This window comes from Arvicanthis niloticus, chromosome 4 (genome assembly GCF_011762505.2).
Source record: "Arvicanthis niloticus isolate mArvNil1 chromosome 4, mArvNil1.pat.X, whole genome shotgun sequence".
NCBI classification, from domain to species: Eukaryota; Metazoa; Chordata; class Mammalia; order Rodentia; family Muridae; genus Arvicanthis; species Arvicanthis niloticus.
In genome coordinates this window covers 49,715,968-49,731,404 of record NC_047661.1, presented here as the reverse complement: position 1 = coordinate 49,731,404, position 15,437 = coordinate 49,715,968, and the positions used below count along the sequence as shown (strand labels likewise).

The following is a 15,437-nucleotide window of genomic DNA, read 5'->3' as shown; positions in this document are numbered from 1 at the left end:
GCTTTTTATGGGTTTTGTGGTTGATTGGTTGGTTGGTTGGTTGGTTGGTTGTTTTTTTGAGACAGGGCTCTCTACATAGCTCAGGCAGTCCTGGAGCTCTAGGCTGGCTTCAAACTCGAAGATTTATTCATGGTTCTACCTCCTGAATGCTGGAAAAGGTGGCCAGGCGAGAGGTAGACTGCTATAGTACTCCTGGATCTTGAAAAGTAAAAGTGTCAGGGATTGAATCTGTGGTCTCCTGCATCTGAACTATATGCCTCCTTAGTTGCTGGGCTGATACAGTTTTCATGAGAATTTTAAAGAAGATGATTTGGTTAGGGGTGAGGAGTGGCCTAATCTTTCTGTTTCTCCTCAGTTTCGTTCAGAAACTAGAAGGCAGAATATGAATTGGTGAGCACCAGACTCCATCCACTTAGAGGAAAGATAGGTACTTTGTATTATGACCAGTTGCCATGCTCAGCTCTGAGAGTACACATGGGAAGGACCCAGGTTTGACTGCAGAGGCACCTGCCACCCAGTGGAAGCACTCACCAGTAGACAGACAGACACCTACTTTCTCTCTCCCTCTTTATATCAATACTTGTAGACTCAGCTAGTGGACAGGATGCTTCTCTCATGGGTGAGAAGTGGGTCCTGTGAAGGTGAATCAATGGGTCCCCATTGCTTCTTGGGTCTTAGGGATAGTCTGAGAAGTTTAGGGACTACTTGCTTAGGGATGCAGAAGATACAGCTATAAGGAGAGGCAGTTAGGGCATCCTCTAAAGTGCCGGAAGCTGAATTGCCTAGGTTGAGGAGATGGAGTGTATGCACCTGGAAGCTATTTGCAAGGTTTTAATACTGTAGTAAAATTAGCACTAAAATGCCTGCAATCTCTTCAAGATATTTTGATGTTACCCTTTTGGCAGAATAAATGTAGACGTGGTACCTGCTATTCATGTGATTAGACACAGGTTTTATAAAATGATACAAGCAGGATCATTCCTGTTGACCCTTCGTGGAGGGAAATTACATAGTGTTGTTCAGGGAGCAAGCATGATTTCACCTCTCTCTCTGCAAGCTAGAAGCAAATCAGTTCTCCCTCTGAGGAGGGAACATCTTGAAATGCAGGTGGATGGCAGGGAGAAAGTGCAAGGGATCTGGCTTACGCTGGAAAGATTAAGCTCTAGAATTTGATGTTACAATGACTCCTTAACGTTTACAGGAAGCCAACTGATGTTAAAATGGAAAACTCGAAAGGAGTTAATTTCAGGGTGTCCCGAGAAACAGCTCATATTTACTTAGTATGCTTCTTTTGTTTGGGAAAGGGGTCTTGCTGTGTAGTCCTGGCTAGCCTGGAACTCCCAGTGATCCACCTACCTGCCTCTGCTTTGCAAGTGCTGGCATTACAGGCCTCTGAGACTGACAGTAGCCTTCCTTTTAAAGACAGGATCCTTTAGAAACTGTCCCACTATGTGCCTTATGCAGGCCATTGTCATCTCTGTTGTGATGCTGGGAATTCCTGGTGAATCATGTTCTTGATTTCTGTGCTCTTCCATTCTTCCTCCACTCTACTAACCAAAGTGACTGTATTCATTCACTTTAGCCAGGGCTGGATGTCTGTAGTCTTACCTCTCCTAGAACTCAGTATGGAGTATGTAGCCCCAACCTGGCTGTGAATTGGCAGCCTCAGCCTCCTGAATACTGGGTAAATATTGAATACAGCTAAAATCTTCCAAAGTGACTTTTTTTTTTTTTGAGACATGTATTTACTTTGTATCCATGACTGTCCTGAATCCTACTATGTAGACCAGTCTATCATCAAGAGAGCTGCCTAACTCCTTCCTGAATGCTGGGATTAAAGGTGTGGGTTACTGTGTCCAAACCGATTTTTTTAATTTGAAAAAATATTTTTAAGGATATTTAGCTTCTTTCTTTCTTTCTTTCTTTCTTTCTTTCTTTCTTTCTTTCTTTCTTTCCTTCTTTCTTTCTTTTTTGATTACTTTTATTTTTTTTACAGTCTAGTCATTGCCCTCTCCTGGTCTGCCCTCCCACATTTCCTCATCCAATTCCTCCTATCAGTTTTAAAGCTCACGATGCTTCAGTAGCTACCCACTGAACTAAGGCACAGCTCTTAACTGAGCTGCCATTACGGCTCCAGAGGATTTTTCAGTAAAGACCATTTCTGCAGCATAGCCTGAGCAGGGTAAGCCTGTGTGCATGCCTCTAAGCAGCACTGAGATCCAGCATCCAGACTCTGTCTTGTAAGTGCCAATAATTTAATGTAGCCCAGGCTAGCCTCTGACTCAAAATCCTCTTTGCTCAGGCTCTTGAATGCTAAAGTTTGGTTATAAGGGTGGCCAGCCTGGGCTATGTAAAGACCCTGTTTCAAAAGAAAAGAAGGAAGGGAGGAAAAGAGGGAGGGATGGAGGGAAGGAGGGAGGGAGGGAGGGAAGGAAAAAGGGAGGGGAAGGGCAGGAGAGAATACAGCTTCCCCCTCTCTGAACAAGTATTACAATTTCTTCTTTCTTTTCTTATTATCTGTTTTCCTTCTCTAGAAAGTAAATCCTGCTACATCTGTTTCCTTTCTGCTGTATTATAAGTGACTAGGGATATGTTTTAATAAGTGTTTTTTATTTAGTTGATATCATTAAGTTATATTGTTTTATTATTCATAGCAAATGTTTAGATGAGCTGGACATAGGAACCCACATCTGTAATCCTAGCACTCAGAAGGCCAAGGCAGGAAAGATTACCACGAGTTCGAGCCCATTTTGGGTTACACAAAGAGATCCAGGCCAGGCTAGGCTACTGTGGTAGTTTGAATGCCATTTGCCCCCACAGGCCCATAGGGTGACACTATTAGGAGGTTTGGCCTTGTTGGAGTAGGTGTGATTTTGTTGGAGGAAGTGTGTTACTGTGGGGCTGGGCTTTGAGGTCCTATGTTAAAGCTCCACCCAGTATGGAACCCGTATTTGGATCAAGAGGTAGAACTCCTTGTAACTCCACCACCATGTCTGCCTACACACTGCCATGTTTCCCACAATGAGCATAATGGCCTAAACCTCCGAAACTGTAAGCCAGCTCCAATGAAATGTTTTTCTTTATAAGAGTTACCACAGTCGTGGTGTCTTTCACAGCAACAGAAGCCTTGACTAAGACAGCTACAGAGGGAGAACAGTCTCAAAAAATCTAACCAAACAGCCAAATAAATGTTAAGATGACACAAAAAGGCATTATCATGCTCACTTTTGTGTAAAACACTGAGAAGAAAATAGCCTACACTGTTTGCTAATGGTGGAGGGGGGGGCTAAGCTGGGTATATCATTACCTCCTTATTAGGGCATAATGGATTGTTTCAATATAATGGCATCAGTTGTGTTGTAATAAAAGACCTTTGCATACAAGGCTGTAATTGATGTGTTTGTCCTTTTCTCACCACTTTAGGACAGAATGTCTATATTAGTGACTATTGCCTATCAGTCAGTTGAATCCCATTTTTCTTTATGTTTTTTATAAACTTTTGCATTTTTTACTTTATTTTTTATTATACCTTCACACACACACACACACACGCACACACACATGCACAAATGGATTTCCCTTTCTGAGTTGGAGAGGGAAAAACAAGTTTTGTTGTTCTTTATGGAACAGTCATCAAGATGAAATGAAACTTGAACTTGAGTTTCCTATCTGAGTTTGAGATGTAACAGAAGTGGTCCATGGACAAAGTCAGACATGATGTAGGGACTTTGAATGTGGAAGAGCACATTGCTGCACTTTTCCTGGGCTCTAAAGGTGTGGCCAGGCAATCTAGAACTTTCTGGACATGTCCGGTTTGAGGATCAAATCTCCCTCCTGTCACCAGTGAGAATTTGGTTATTTACTCTCTTCCAGTTTGCTTTAGGATTCCAAACACATTGGGCTATTGGGATAATTTGATATTGTATACAAAGGACATAGTTTAATAAACAATGATAAGTAATTTTGGTGAGGATATGTCAAAGGCAGTAAGCCCAGTGAGGACTCTTAGTCCCTGAACCTTTCCCTTCCTTTTTGTGCGCTTTAGGTAATCCAGTTAGATTGCAAAGTTGAGCCTGCACCAGTGGTAGGAGATGCTATTACCTGGCCCATATCAGAGATAAAAGGTGGGAGCCATCTTGTCCTTGGTGTTTTTCTAGACTGTTTTGGGTTTTGGTGTACCCGTTTTATAAGAATTGGCCTGGTGAGCTAGTTCCATCTTGCTCTTGCATTCCTTTGTGCAATACCAAGATTATTCTTTATTTTTAACAGGGAGGTGTCTGTACTGCACACACACCACACACACACACACACACACACACACACACACACACACACACACACACACACGTACATGTGCCCAAGAACAGAAGATGGGTAGAGCCTGGGAGCACTGGAGTTGAAATTTAGTGTTGGGTTATAGGGCCTATTTCCAAAGTGGGGCTCCTAGACTATCAGCAATGACAGAAACTTGTAGATATTCTGGCCCCAGTTCAGATCTACATATATTTATGAAAGGGATGGGGCCACAACCTGGTTTTAACGAATGCTTTATGCTCTCTCTAGTTTGGTAATTATTGCAATTATTGCAATATAGAGAAGGAAGTCAAAATAGTTGGATGCAAATATGATGAAAGAAGAAGAGGAAGAAGAAGAAAGAGAAGAAGAGGAAGAGGAGGAGGAAGAAGAGGAGGAGGAGGAGGAAGAGGTCTGCTCCCCATGTGATAGTTAATAGAAAGTCAGGAGGTCCTGCCAAGCTGCCAGCATCCATCTCTGGCAAGACCCACAAGCCTTGTTCCAGCAACAATTTCCCATAAGCAGGTATCAGCTTGCCACAAACATAAAGCACAGACCCTGAGAGCACCAGACAAGTCTGTGCTTGTCTCATGGGTACCCTCAAGGCAGCTGGGCAACAAGCAGAGGTACCATTGTTCTTGATTGCTCCAAGTACAGCTTTATCTGAAAGCTAGACATTGATTAAGACAGTTCCGCAAGTTTCCCCATCATGGCTGCCTTAGAGATGAATCAAATTATCTGCAGAAGTCAAAGAAAACAGCTAGAGATGGGTCCTGAGATTCAGATCAGCTCCTTTGGAGTCTCCAGCTCACCTGCCTAATGTAGGACCACTTCCTGCTCCTCATGCCAAGTCTTTCTTCTTGTAATATCTCTCATGAGGTTAAAGGCTCTATAGAACACAGTCCAAAGCCCTATGAGACCCAGCAGCTTTTAAGCCACATTTACTTATCTCTCATCATCTCAACAACTACTTTTTTCATTCTGCATAAGCACAAACTTACACTTTTTAATTAAAGAATGAATTTATGGGGCTAGAGAGATATCTTCATCATCCAGAGCACTTGTTGCTTTTGCAGAGGACTCAGGTTTGATTCCCAGCATCCACATGGTGGTTCACAAACATTTGTACCTCCAGTCTCTGAAGCTCTGACATCTTCTCTTGATTGCCAGTGGTACCAGGCATGAATGTAGTGCACATACATACACACATGCAGACAAAACATTTAGACACATGAAATAAAATCTTAAAAAATTAAAATTTCATTTGTGTATTCTAAGAAATATACCTATATTTGCAAATAGTTTGAAGAGCTACAATGTCCAGGGCTAACACTGTTTTAAATTTTCATTTTTGTGCATATGTGTGTGTGTGTGTGTGTGTGTGTGGTGTGTGATGTATGTGCATTGGTGGGTTAGGTGTTCATGCATGCATGCAGGAGTCAGAGGAGGAAATGGAGTGTCTGCCTTGATAGCTTTTCCTCCTCCTCCTCTTCTTCCTCCTCCTCCTGATAGGATCTCTCACTAAATTATAAGCTAGCCAGCTAGGTCCTCGGATCTACCTGTATCTGCTCTTCAATATTGGGGTGACAGATTTCTATGTGGGTGCTGGGTATTACACTTGGGTTCTTTTGATTTCACAGCAAGCTCTTACCAGCTGAGCCCCAGGGCCACTGTTTTATGAGACAGGGAGGTCTAGCAACTCTCTTAGGAACTGTTAGACACTGGGGCACAGCAGACAGGGCCACATGCACTGGCAGTGTTTCTGACTCCACAAGCTGTGTGCTCAGGTACTATTATCCTTCCCTCATGCACTTGAACTGAGGCTCAGACACACTAAGGAAGAAGGCTAGAGCTTCACACCTAATTTAAACTCTCAAGTTGGGGACTCTAAATCCAGCCTCTTGATGGAAGAGGTGTTAATCCGGACCTGGAGATCAGCTTCTCGGTGGGAGTGGGGTCATTCGTCTTCCCCAGCTGCTGTGTGTGCTGTGACAAGTATTTGGACCACTTCTGCTGCTGAAATGTCTCTTTACCTCCCAAATAGGGCAGAGTGATTGTCTTTCATATAGAAGTATGTCATATATGTTCCTGTTACATACAGTAAAACACTCCTGCTCTCAAAGCAGCCTGGATAATGCAAACAACACACACAGTAGCGTTCTTAAGGACGCTGTGACTGTGTTAAGAGATTTCTTAGAACAGCAGCAGCAGCACGTGGTGATATTGAAGCACATGTAAGAATTGCCATATAGTAACAAAAATTCCCCTTAAAGACTTTTTATTGGGGTGAGCCCCTCTTACAGAGGTGCTAAGATGGTTTACTGTTGCTCTTCAAGCACATGGAATGTTTTTATTCCAAAGGAAGAAGTCAACTCATCTTTGTCTCTGAACACAAATAAGTAGAAGTGAGTTTGCTATAAGAAGGCCCACAACAAGCCTGGTTAATAACTAGGGGAGCTGAATGTCCTTCCTTAAAGGGGACTGGAAGAAGGAATGTGAACCCACTGTGGTTCTAAACTTATGCTACAGAGCTGGTTTCTGCTCCCAAATCTCATTTCCTCCTCTAAGGATGATATATTTCTCCAGGTCACAGGGAGAGAAAAAAACAAGTTACTCATTTACTTTGTTAACAAGGACACTGAGTTGCACACTAGCCAAAGAACGTCTCTGCAGTCCTAGAATAAGTGAAGGGACTGAAAATGTAGCCCAGACCTGCTGAATTCCAATTGGTCCTTCTACACCCTTGGAAAGTCCCTTCTAATCTGCATGTTAGTAGCAGGGAAACTGAAGCATGCTTCAAATAAATGGCCTTGTGAATTCATACCATTGGTATGTGACTGAAAGTCAGTGTGTGAGCTGTTCAAGAAGCTGTACTTTTAAAATGCCTTGAGTTTGTTTACAAAAGATCACCGTGTATACCTTGTTGAGGTTTCCCAGCTTTGGGACATGAGAGTGTGCTTTCTGTGGCTACATGCACATGGAAAGCAGCGTCTATACATGTATGCATGCATATGTATGTGTGTGTATGTATGTGTGCAGATGACACAGTGCCCTTGGAAGTCAGTGGACAGTCCTTAAGAGTCAGTTCTCTCCTGCCACCTTGTGGGACCCAGGGATCAAATTCAAATCATCAGGCCTTCAAGCAGCCTTTTGGACTCTTCTTTCTATATTAGCTTGATACAAAATGAACAGGGCTAGGCCCATAGGCCCATAGGCCCATAGTGCCTACATTGTGACTATGAACGTTTTGCCTGGACAGTAGTAGCATCTGTGAGTAGGGTAGCAAGTCAGAGTCAGACTTTACCCACCCATGAACAGTCAGGCAAGAGAAAAGCCCTTGAATGAAAATGGAAAACCTTGACTGGGAAAGGCCCTGTTGATGAAAAACAAAATCTTTCCAAGGAGTCTTTAGGAAGCACTAACAAGTGCATAGGACACTCATTAGTCAATAAATTAGTTAATAAATTCTTCAGTGACTACCCAGATATATGATTATTTTTATAAGGCATGGAATACGTAACGAATTCCAATCTAATTTTAAACCTTTCCACCACCAGCTACTGCACCAAAGCTGGCTGGCCTCGGAAGATGAATAGCCCCTGACTTAGCAAAGAGAAAAGGCGACCCCCACACCCTGCAACACATCATCTCTTTTAAATTCCTGGGCGGACTTCTTCTGGCTGTAGCTGATGAATGGGCCTGGTTAAAAAGCTTGGGACAGGTAATAAAATGACCCTCAAGTATCTTTTTTTCTCTGCCACACCCACTTCTCCTTAGGCAATCAATAAAATCTCCAGTTCCAAAAGAATGCATCTTAGCCTTCCCTGGATGCACTGTGCTAGCAAGTATTTAGACCTTCAAAAGTTCTGTCAGCTGATTTCAGATCGGTAACTTAAGAGGCTACGGATCGTGGGAAGAAACATCGGGAAGCAGAGTTACTAAATGATGCAGGTACAGTCAGCTCAAGTGGGACTAAGTCTTCCTGCCTTTGGCGGTGAAGGACAGAATTCCCCGGTGCTTTCTTTGACAAGGTATTTAGGCGGTAACAGCAAGGCTTTCCCAGCAAGGCTTTCCCACAACTGGAGTCTTCCTCATCTAATTAGTCTCTTGTGGCATTATATCGCAGGACTTCTCATAGGCACCCGTCCTAGTCCCACCTTGGGTCCGTGACAGCCAAGCCTTACAGTTATCCAGACAAAGGGTTAAGGCTGCAGCCTTCCCGTGCCCTAGCGCTGTGAACATTCACCAGTACTTTCCCCTCTGCAGTCAGCCCTGTACTCCTGCTTCTACAAAGCCACCAGCACTTGCAGAAGCATTGTCTCCTGTCCCCGTTCGCTTTAAACTTGTAGTTCACCAGCTTATTTAGCTCAAGAGTCTAAACTTACCCACTCATGGCGTTGCCTGGAATCTGCTCTCACTTTTCCTGTCCTGGAATGCCTCGGGCCTCTGTAATCTTACTGCTTCCTCACTGGTGAAGTTAGAGCATCCTGGCTGGTGGCTGGTGGCTGGTGGCTGGCTGCTGCCTGCATTGCTGCACATGTCTCTGGTAACCTTGCTTTTCCTTCAACTCAAACTTCTGCAAGTAACACCCTATCTGCTGACCCTAAAATTCTCTAACCATTCATAAAAGCATTAGCCATCTTGGGAACAATTCTGAGAGTTGGGTGCAAATGAGGGAGGGAAGATTTTGGGAACTCACCTGCTCAGCGGCAAGGATCAGACACTGGACTGGGCTGCCTGCAAACTTCCCAGGGATTGTCTGCAGCCCAGTGTCTTGGCCTTAAAGGGGCAGGGCACTTTTCACCATATAAGGAAGGCAGTTTTGCTTGTCTGCTGCTTGGGCAAAACAGCCAGTCTCTTGGTGTTGAGGAGGCTTCTGGGGGCATCTGGAGCTTGTCAGTTCCCGAGGCAGGTTAATTGAGCCTTGATAAGACACAAGATAATGCTTGGCTGGGCATTTTAAAGGCCAGAAACCAGGGCTTATCTTCTTACAGGGGGACTTTCTGGCAACTTGGAAGCTTTCCTGAATGCCAGGAATGGGTTTCTGCTTCTAGATTTCTGGAAATGAGTGGCCCTACTGTCCTCAACCAGGCAATCAAACAGACAAGGAGGCAAAGTCCCTGGAGAGTGCTGGGGCTTGTGACTTTTGTTTAAGACTCCTTACTTCTGTACCAGAGGCAGGAGAGGGAGGCAGAGTGAAGTCCACCTGAAAGACACCAGTGGTAGAGAGAAGGGCTGTAAGCCCCATGCTCTTGGCCTCCAGGTAAGAAAATAAAGCATACATCTTCTCCCCACACCCCCAACAAAAACAAAAACAAAAAACCCAAAAAACCAAACCAAACCCAAAACACCGACCAAACAAAAAACCCACCCCCCCCAAAAAAAAAGAAAGAAAGAAAAAAAAAAGGAAAGTAAAACACAACAACAACAGCAGCAGCAACAACAACAACAACAACAGCAACAGCAACAGCAACAGCAACAGCAACAGCAACAGCAACAGCAACAGCAACAAAGAAATCCAAGAGGAATGCAATAATCCACCAAAGGGGCAGAAGCCCTTTCGTAGCATTCAGAACACCCCTCAAGGTCCTGGACCTGGAGCCACTGAGCCCTGGAGCCATTTCCAGCTCCAGCATCTCCACTGTTAGAAATGCTTTTCTTCTCCTGTAACAAACCAACTACGCATGCATCTGTGTCTAATTTTTTCTTCTGGTGCATAAGAACCTAGAAGTCCCATGGGGTGCTCACCAACCCCCCCCCCCCCCGCAACTACCATAACACACCCTAAAAGTGAATGGTTTTTATTTGCACCCCCAACAATCCCCCACCCCCCACCAACAGATAAACTCGCACTGTCCTCCACCAGGGCTGCCAGTCATCGCTTCAGCCGCCAGTACTCTGGAGTGCCCCTCTTGGACTTAGCCTCCAGCTGAAGCTGGCAGCTGCCTTCACCTCCCGACAGCGTTGGGGGAATGTGTTTCAGCAAGAGCAAACATTTCCTGCTGCTGATATTTAAATGCAAAGCTGTCCTGTTCATTTAGGGGTGGATTAAAGGCAATTATAAAAGGCTAGATTCTAAGAAGAAAGTGCAGTTTAATTTAGTCATCACTTCGGTGGTAACATGCTTCTTCTTTGCAGCCAACTGGCTACGGTCCTTTGAAAATGCTTTTAAGTCTGCCAGGTAGCTCCAGCCAGCACCCACTCTGCACTGCTTAGCTAACAGTGCTGCCTGCACTGGAGATCCGGAATCCTTTAAGAAAGTAATTTGGCACCTGGTTATATAGTCTCCTGTTACCTTCATACGTGTACTTTTGTTTGTGCATTTAAGGACAAAGAACACTTCGTTTTCCTCCATACTCCAGTTACACGTAGCATGAAAGATGCCTCGAGCTGACCCGTAAATCCCTTGTCAAATTAATTCAACTGAGTAGAAACAGGGGTTTCTGTGTGGTGTTCATATAGTTTTGTGAATAAAGTGGATGCTTGCTAAATTATTGTGGTTACTGACAAATAGACATGGCTTTCTTGGCCTCATTGTCTGTTTAAGCTCAAGTAGGGTTTCTTTTCCATACCATTAAGTTTTCCTTCAAGGGCGGAGATCAAAGGGAGTAGTTTTAAAAGGTTTCATTCTGCTGTCTCTTTGATCCAACAATAAGATCTCAAGGAAATAACTAATTGGAAGCAACACACACAGTGTGAGGATGTTCCTTATTTTGCTGTTGGTGATGAACAAAATAAGAAACAACTTAGACTCAGAGGTCATTTTGTACATCAGTAATCACAGCTCTCATCTGAAGATTGCTCATGATGTGCCGTGCATTACTCCAGAACCTTCCTAGGGACAACTCAACCTCTTGGGACAAACCTCTGAGATGTAATGGCTGTCATACCATTCCCTAGGCCATAAAACAGAGGCAGGAAGACTCAGAAACTGATATTTGAATTGAGGTGTTGTCTTAGTTTGGGTTTCTGTTGCTGTTACAAACCACCATGACCAAAAGCACATTGGGAAGGGAAAGGACATTTCCATACCGTAGTCCATCCCTGAAGGAAGTCAGGACAGGGACTAAAACAGGGCAGGAACCTGGAGGCAGGAGCTGATACAGAGGCCATGGAAGAGTGCTTATTGGCTTGCCCTCCATGGCTTGCTCATCCTGCTTTCTCATAGAATGTTCCCAGGATCACCAGCCTAGGGTGACACCATCCACAAGGGCCTGGGCCTTCCCCCATCAACCACTAATTTCCCCCATCAACCTTATAGGCCTGCCTACAGCCTGATATTGTGGAGGCATTTTCCTCAATGGAAGTTTTCTCCTCTTAGATGATTACAGTTTGTGTCAAGTTGGCATAAATCTAGCCATTATAGGTGTGTTCGTTCTGTATTGAGCATCATAATAAGCACTGGAGATTGACAGATTGCCAATCAGGAAGGAATCTGCCTTCATAAAATGGTTAAAAGTAGCAAGTATACTGGGCATGGTGATCATAACCTAGCTAAAGACTAGGACAGGAAAACTGAGTGAACTTGAGGCCAACCTCCACTATATAGTGAGACCATCTCAAGAAAACACAAGACAGAAGAACAACTCTGATGGCTGAGGAGATACTGCAGTTGGGAAAGTGCTTACCAGGTAAGCATAACTCCCTGAGTTTAACTCCTTAGTATCTATGGAAAAAGCTGGGCATGGTGCTGGAGAGATGACTAGTAGTTAAGACCACTTCTTGGGTTAAGACTACTGTTCTTGTAGGGGAGCCAGGATTTTTTTCCCAGCACCCACCTGGTGGATAAATTACCATTGGTAACCCTAATTACAGGGAACCCAACATCCAACATCCTCCTTCAATCTCCAAGGACACTAGTCACACATGTGGTACATGTACATACATGCAGGCAAAACATTTATTCTCTCTCTCTCTTTCTCTCTCTCTCTCTCTCTCTCTCTCTCTCTCTCTCTCTCTCTCTCTGTCAGGGTAGCATGTCATAATCTTATTGCTGGGTAAGTGATACTTTTTCCCAAATTTAAATTAAAATGGATTTTTGTTTACGTAGTCCTGAAATTTGTTATGCAAACCAGGCTGGTTTTGAGTTTACAGAAATCTGCCTGCAACTGCCTCCCTAGTACTAGGATTAAAGGTGGTAGATACTACATCTGGTTAAAATAAAATTTTAAAGAGAATTTTCATTAAAAGATTACAAAATGGCCTGGTAGTGGTGGCAGCTCATGCCTTTAGTTCTGGCACTTGGGAGGAAGTGGCAGGCAGAACTCTGACTCTGAGGCCAGTCTGCTCTACAGAGAGAGTTCCAGAATAGATGAAGCTCTACAGAGAAACCCTGTCTCAGACACACCCTTGCCCTCTCCAAAAAAAAAAAAAAACAACCAACCACCACTGACACCACCACCTCCAACAAAAACAAAAATAAAACAAAAACCTACCTAACAAACAAAAGAACCAAACCAAACCAAACCAAACCAAACCAAACCAAACCAAACCAAACCAAACATAACCCTCTTACTGCTTTTAGCTTGTGGCCTTGTCTCTGCACTGAATGTGACATGCTAGGCTAAGTTACAGAGTAACAAGAGTGTCTCTCCTCTTATGTATGTACCTGTTATGGTTGAAATGGGAAATGTCCTCCACAAACTCCAGTGTATGAGTGCTTGGTTCCTAGCTGGTGGCATTAGGTGGGAATACTTGTGGAACCTTTAGGCATTGGGTCCTAGCTGGAGGACATGAATCCTTGGGCCTTTAGGGTTATATCCTGTCTCTTTTGGTCCCAGGTTACTTCCTGATCTATAGTAGGGCAGGATAGGGAGACAGAGAAAATTAAGGTTAAGTTGGAAGAGAAAGGAGTCTCTTACTCTAGAGTCTAGCTGAAGTCTCTCCCCAAGTGAAAGCCAATAATTAAAACCAAGCCTAAAGAAGACCAGAAGAAAGACAACAGCAACAGACATGCTAAAGTGGAAAGAAGTCCCTCAGGGCTCTCCCCTGGTCAGGTAACTATAGGCAACCAGGGGAATGCTGAGAGCTGGAGTAGTCTTCTGCAAGAGTGAGTCTCCTAATTGGCTTTCCAATATCAACTGGCCACCCTGAAATCATACACATACAAATAGATGAACTCAGCAAGTATTTTACTGTGTTTATATAATTATACACACACACACACACACACACATTACACATGTGTATAACAAAGAAAAACAGGTCATAGATTTTAAAAAGGGAGGACAGGAAGATGGAAAATAATGTAATTATATTTTAAGTTAAAAAAAAAAAAGATTTTGAGGCAAATTAACATCTGCTCCAAAGGTTGCCCACACAGAGATAATATACCCTTTTACATCGAGATATTTTCAAATAAGAATATTAAAATAGCAATGAACTATGTTTAAGACCTGAGAACGTATGACATTGGACTATGACCTTACTGCTTTCCCAAATGTGAGCCTCCAATATTTTGGGAATCTCATAAACAAGACCATAAACTTTGTTTACAGTGCAAGGATATCAGCTCAGGTACAACCCTTGGGAACTACAGTTTTACTTCTCACTTGTATTCAGAGAACATAAGGAACCACCCTATAGTCTCATCTAATTTCCTTAGCAACCCTCTGAGACGTAACTTCGGAAACCAACCCAACTGTGAATGTTAAATGTGACTCACTTGAAAACACACCCCCATGCTTGGGTATGCGCTCCCATTTTCCTAAATGCCTCTCTGTTACCTAGCACTTATATTTATATTAAAATCACTTCTGAATAAACTCCAAGTTGCTTCAAATTGATTTGTCCTAAGGTTATTTTCTGTGGCAAAGAATCTTGTTTGTACCAGTGGCTCTTAACACACTGCCTCTGATCAGTGTCATGTGGTAAGCAGCCGACACCATAGACTGACTCCTGGAGTGCTTTTCTAGCTATGATGAACCTTCCCTCCCTGAACCATGAATCAATGCAAATATTTTACCTGTTAAGTTGCTATGACGGCTAAAGTTGTGTTTTAAGTTTTAATTACTGAGCTTAAGAGATCTATAAAACAACGATGTCTCTAAATTATAAGCCCTACTTGCCTATGGACAGATAAACCTGTAAACACTACTTGCCCAAGGACTGGAATGCTGGGAGCTTCTTCATGTAAGATAACAAGCCATCTGTTTTCACAAGGTTGGTTGCCCCAACTGCACAGAAAGTGATCACATGTAAGTGGGAGGTAGGTAGGCAAGAACTATGTCAGGATGTATGCTTACCCCCAGTTGGATGAAAGCAGGAAGTACATTACCTTGTTGGTCTTGCTTTTATAAGCACCGGAGTAATGCAACTTGTGCCCATTCTCTAGGAATCCTGGGCATGGACCTGGCCAGTGTCTACATCTTGACCAATATTTAATAAAATCTTGCTTCAGATTTGGCTAAAATATTCTGCCAGTGTTCTTTTCTTATTCTCACCTGGTGGGATTAACATTGTTTCGGTCAGTTACAAACTAAGAAACCAACACACTCCTGTAACATTACTAGGCTGTAACATTACTGTAACATTGTAACAATGTAACATTGGCTGTAACAATACTAGGGGTGGCCTTCTGCTAAGAACACCACTCATAGCAATCAGGAGAAAGGGGAAAAAAAAATAAAACCAATGTGACTGTAGATAAATGAATGAACAGATTAAGTTTTCCTTTTAAAAAGGCAATAATATAAAATTATAATTTACTTAATAGAAATAGATTGGCTTAACTTATTTAATATTCTAATATGTTTATTGACTGGATATGTATCACTGTTAGGTGATTGAAATGTTGAGTATCTTCCCTGAAACGCATCTGGTACCTGTTGGAGTCAGCCCCAAAGAGCACTGTGCTGCAGATAGCAGAGCTATGTCTACTGAACTATCCAAGCAATTTGGAGTCCAGATGATGACATCATGTGCCATGAATACTGAACATCTAACTATGGGGTTTGGTATTTGCCCTGCTGGGTTTTGGTCTTGCTTTGGTCAACGTTTTCTTTCTATGCTCCATTTATTTTCTTTGGGATGGGACTGCTTAATTCTGTGACATTGCATTTTGGAAGTCTGTGACTTCTTTCTTTCTTTGTTATTCTATTTTATTGTATTTTTTTTTATTGTATTTTATTGTACAGGAGCTCACA

The 15,437-nt window shown here is 43.0% G+C and overlaps 1 protein-coding gene across 1 annotated transcript in view; it reads right to left on the bottom strand.

The window, feature by feature from the left end:
* Schip1 (schwannomin interacting protein 1) overlaps positions 1-9,042 on the bottom strand; it is a 154,329-nt gene extending 145,287 nt beyond the window's left edge. The window contains exon 1 of the mRNA XM_076932494.1: positions 8,993-9,042. The gene's annotated coding sequence lies outside the window, so the exon portion shown is untranslated. The remainder of the gene's footprint in view (positions 1-8,992) is intronic.
* Positions 9,043-15,437: the final 6,395 nt, after the last annotated feature.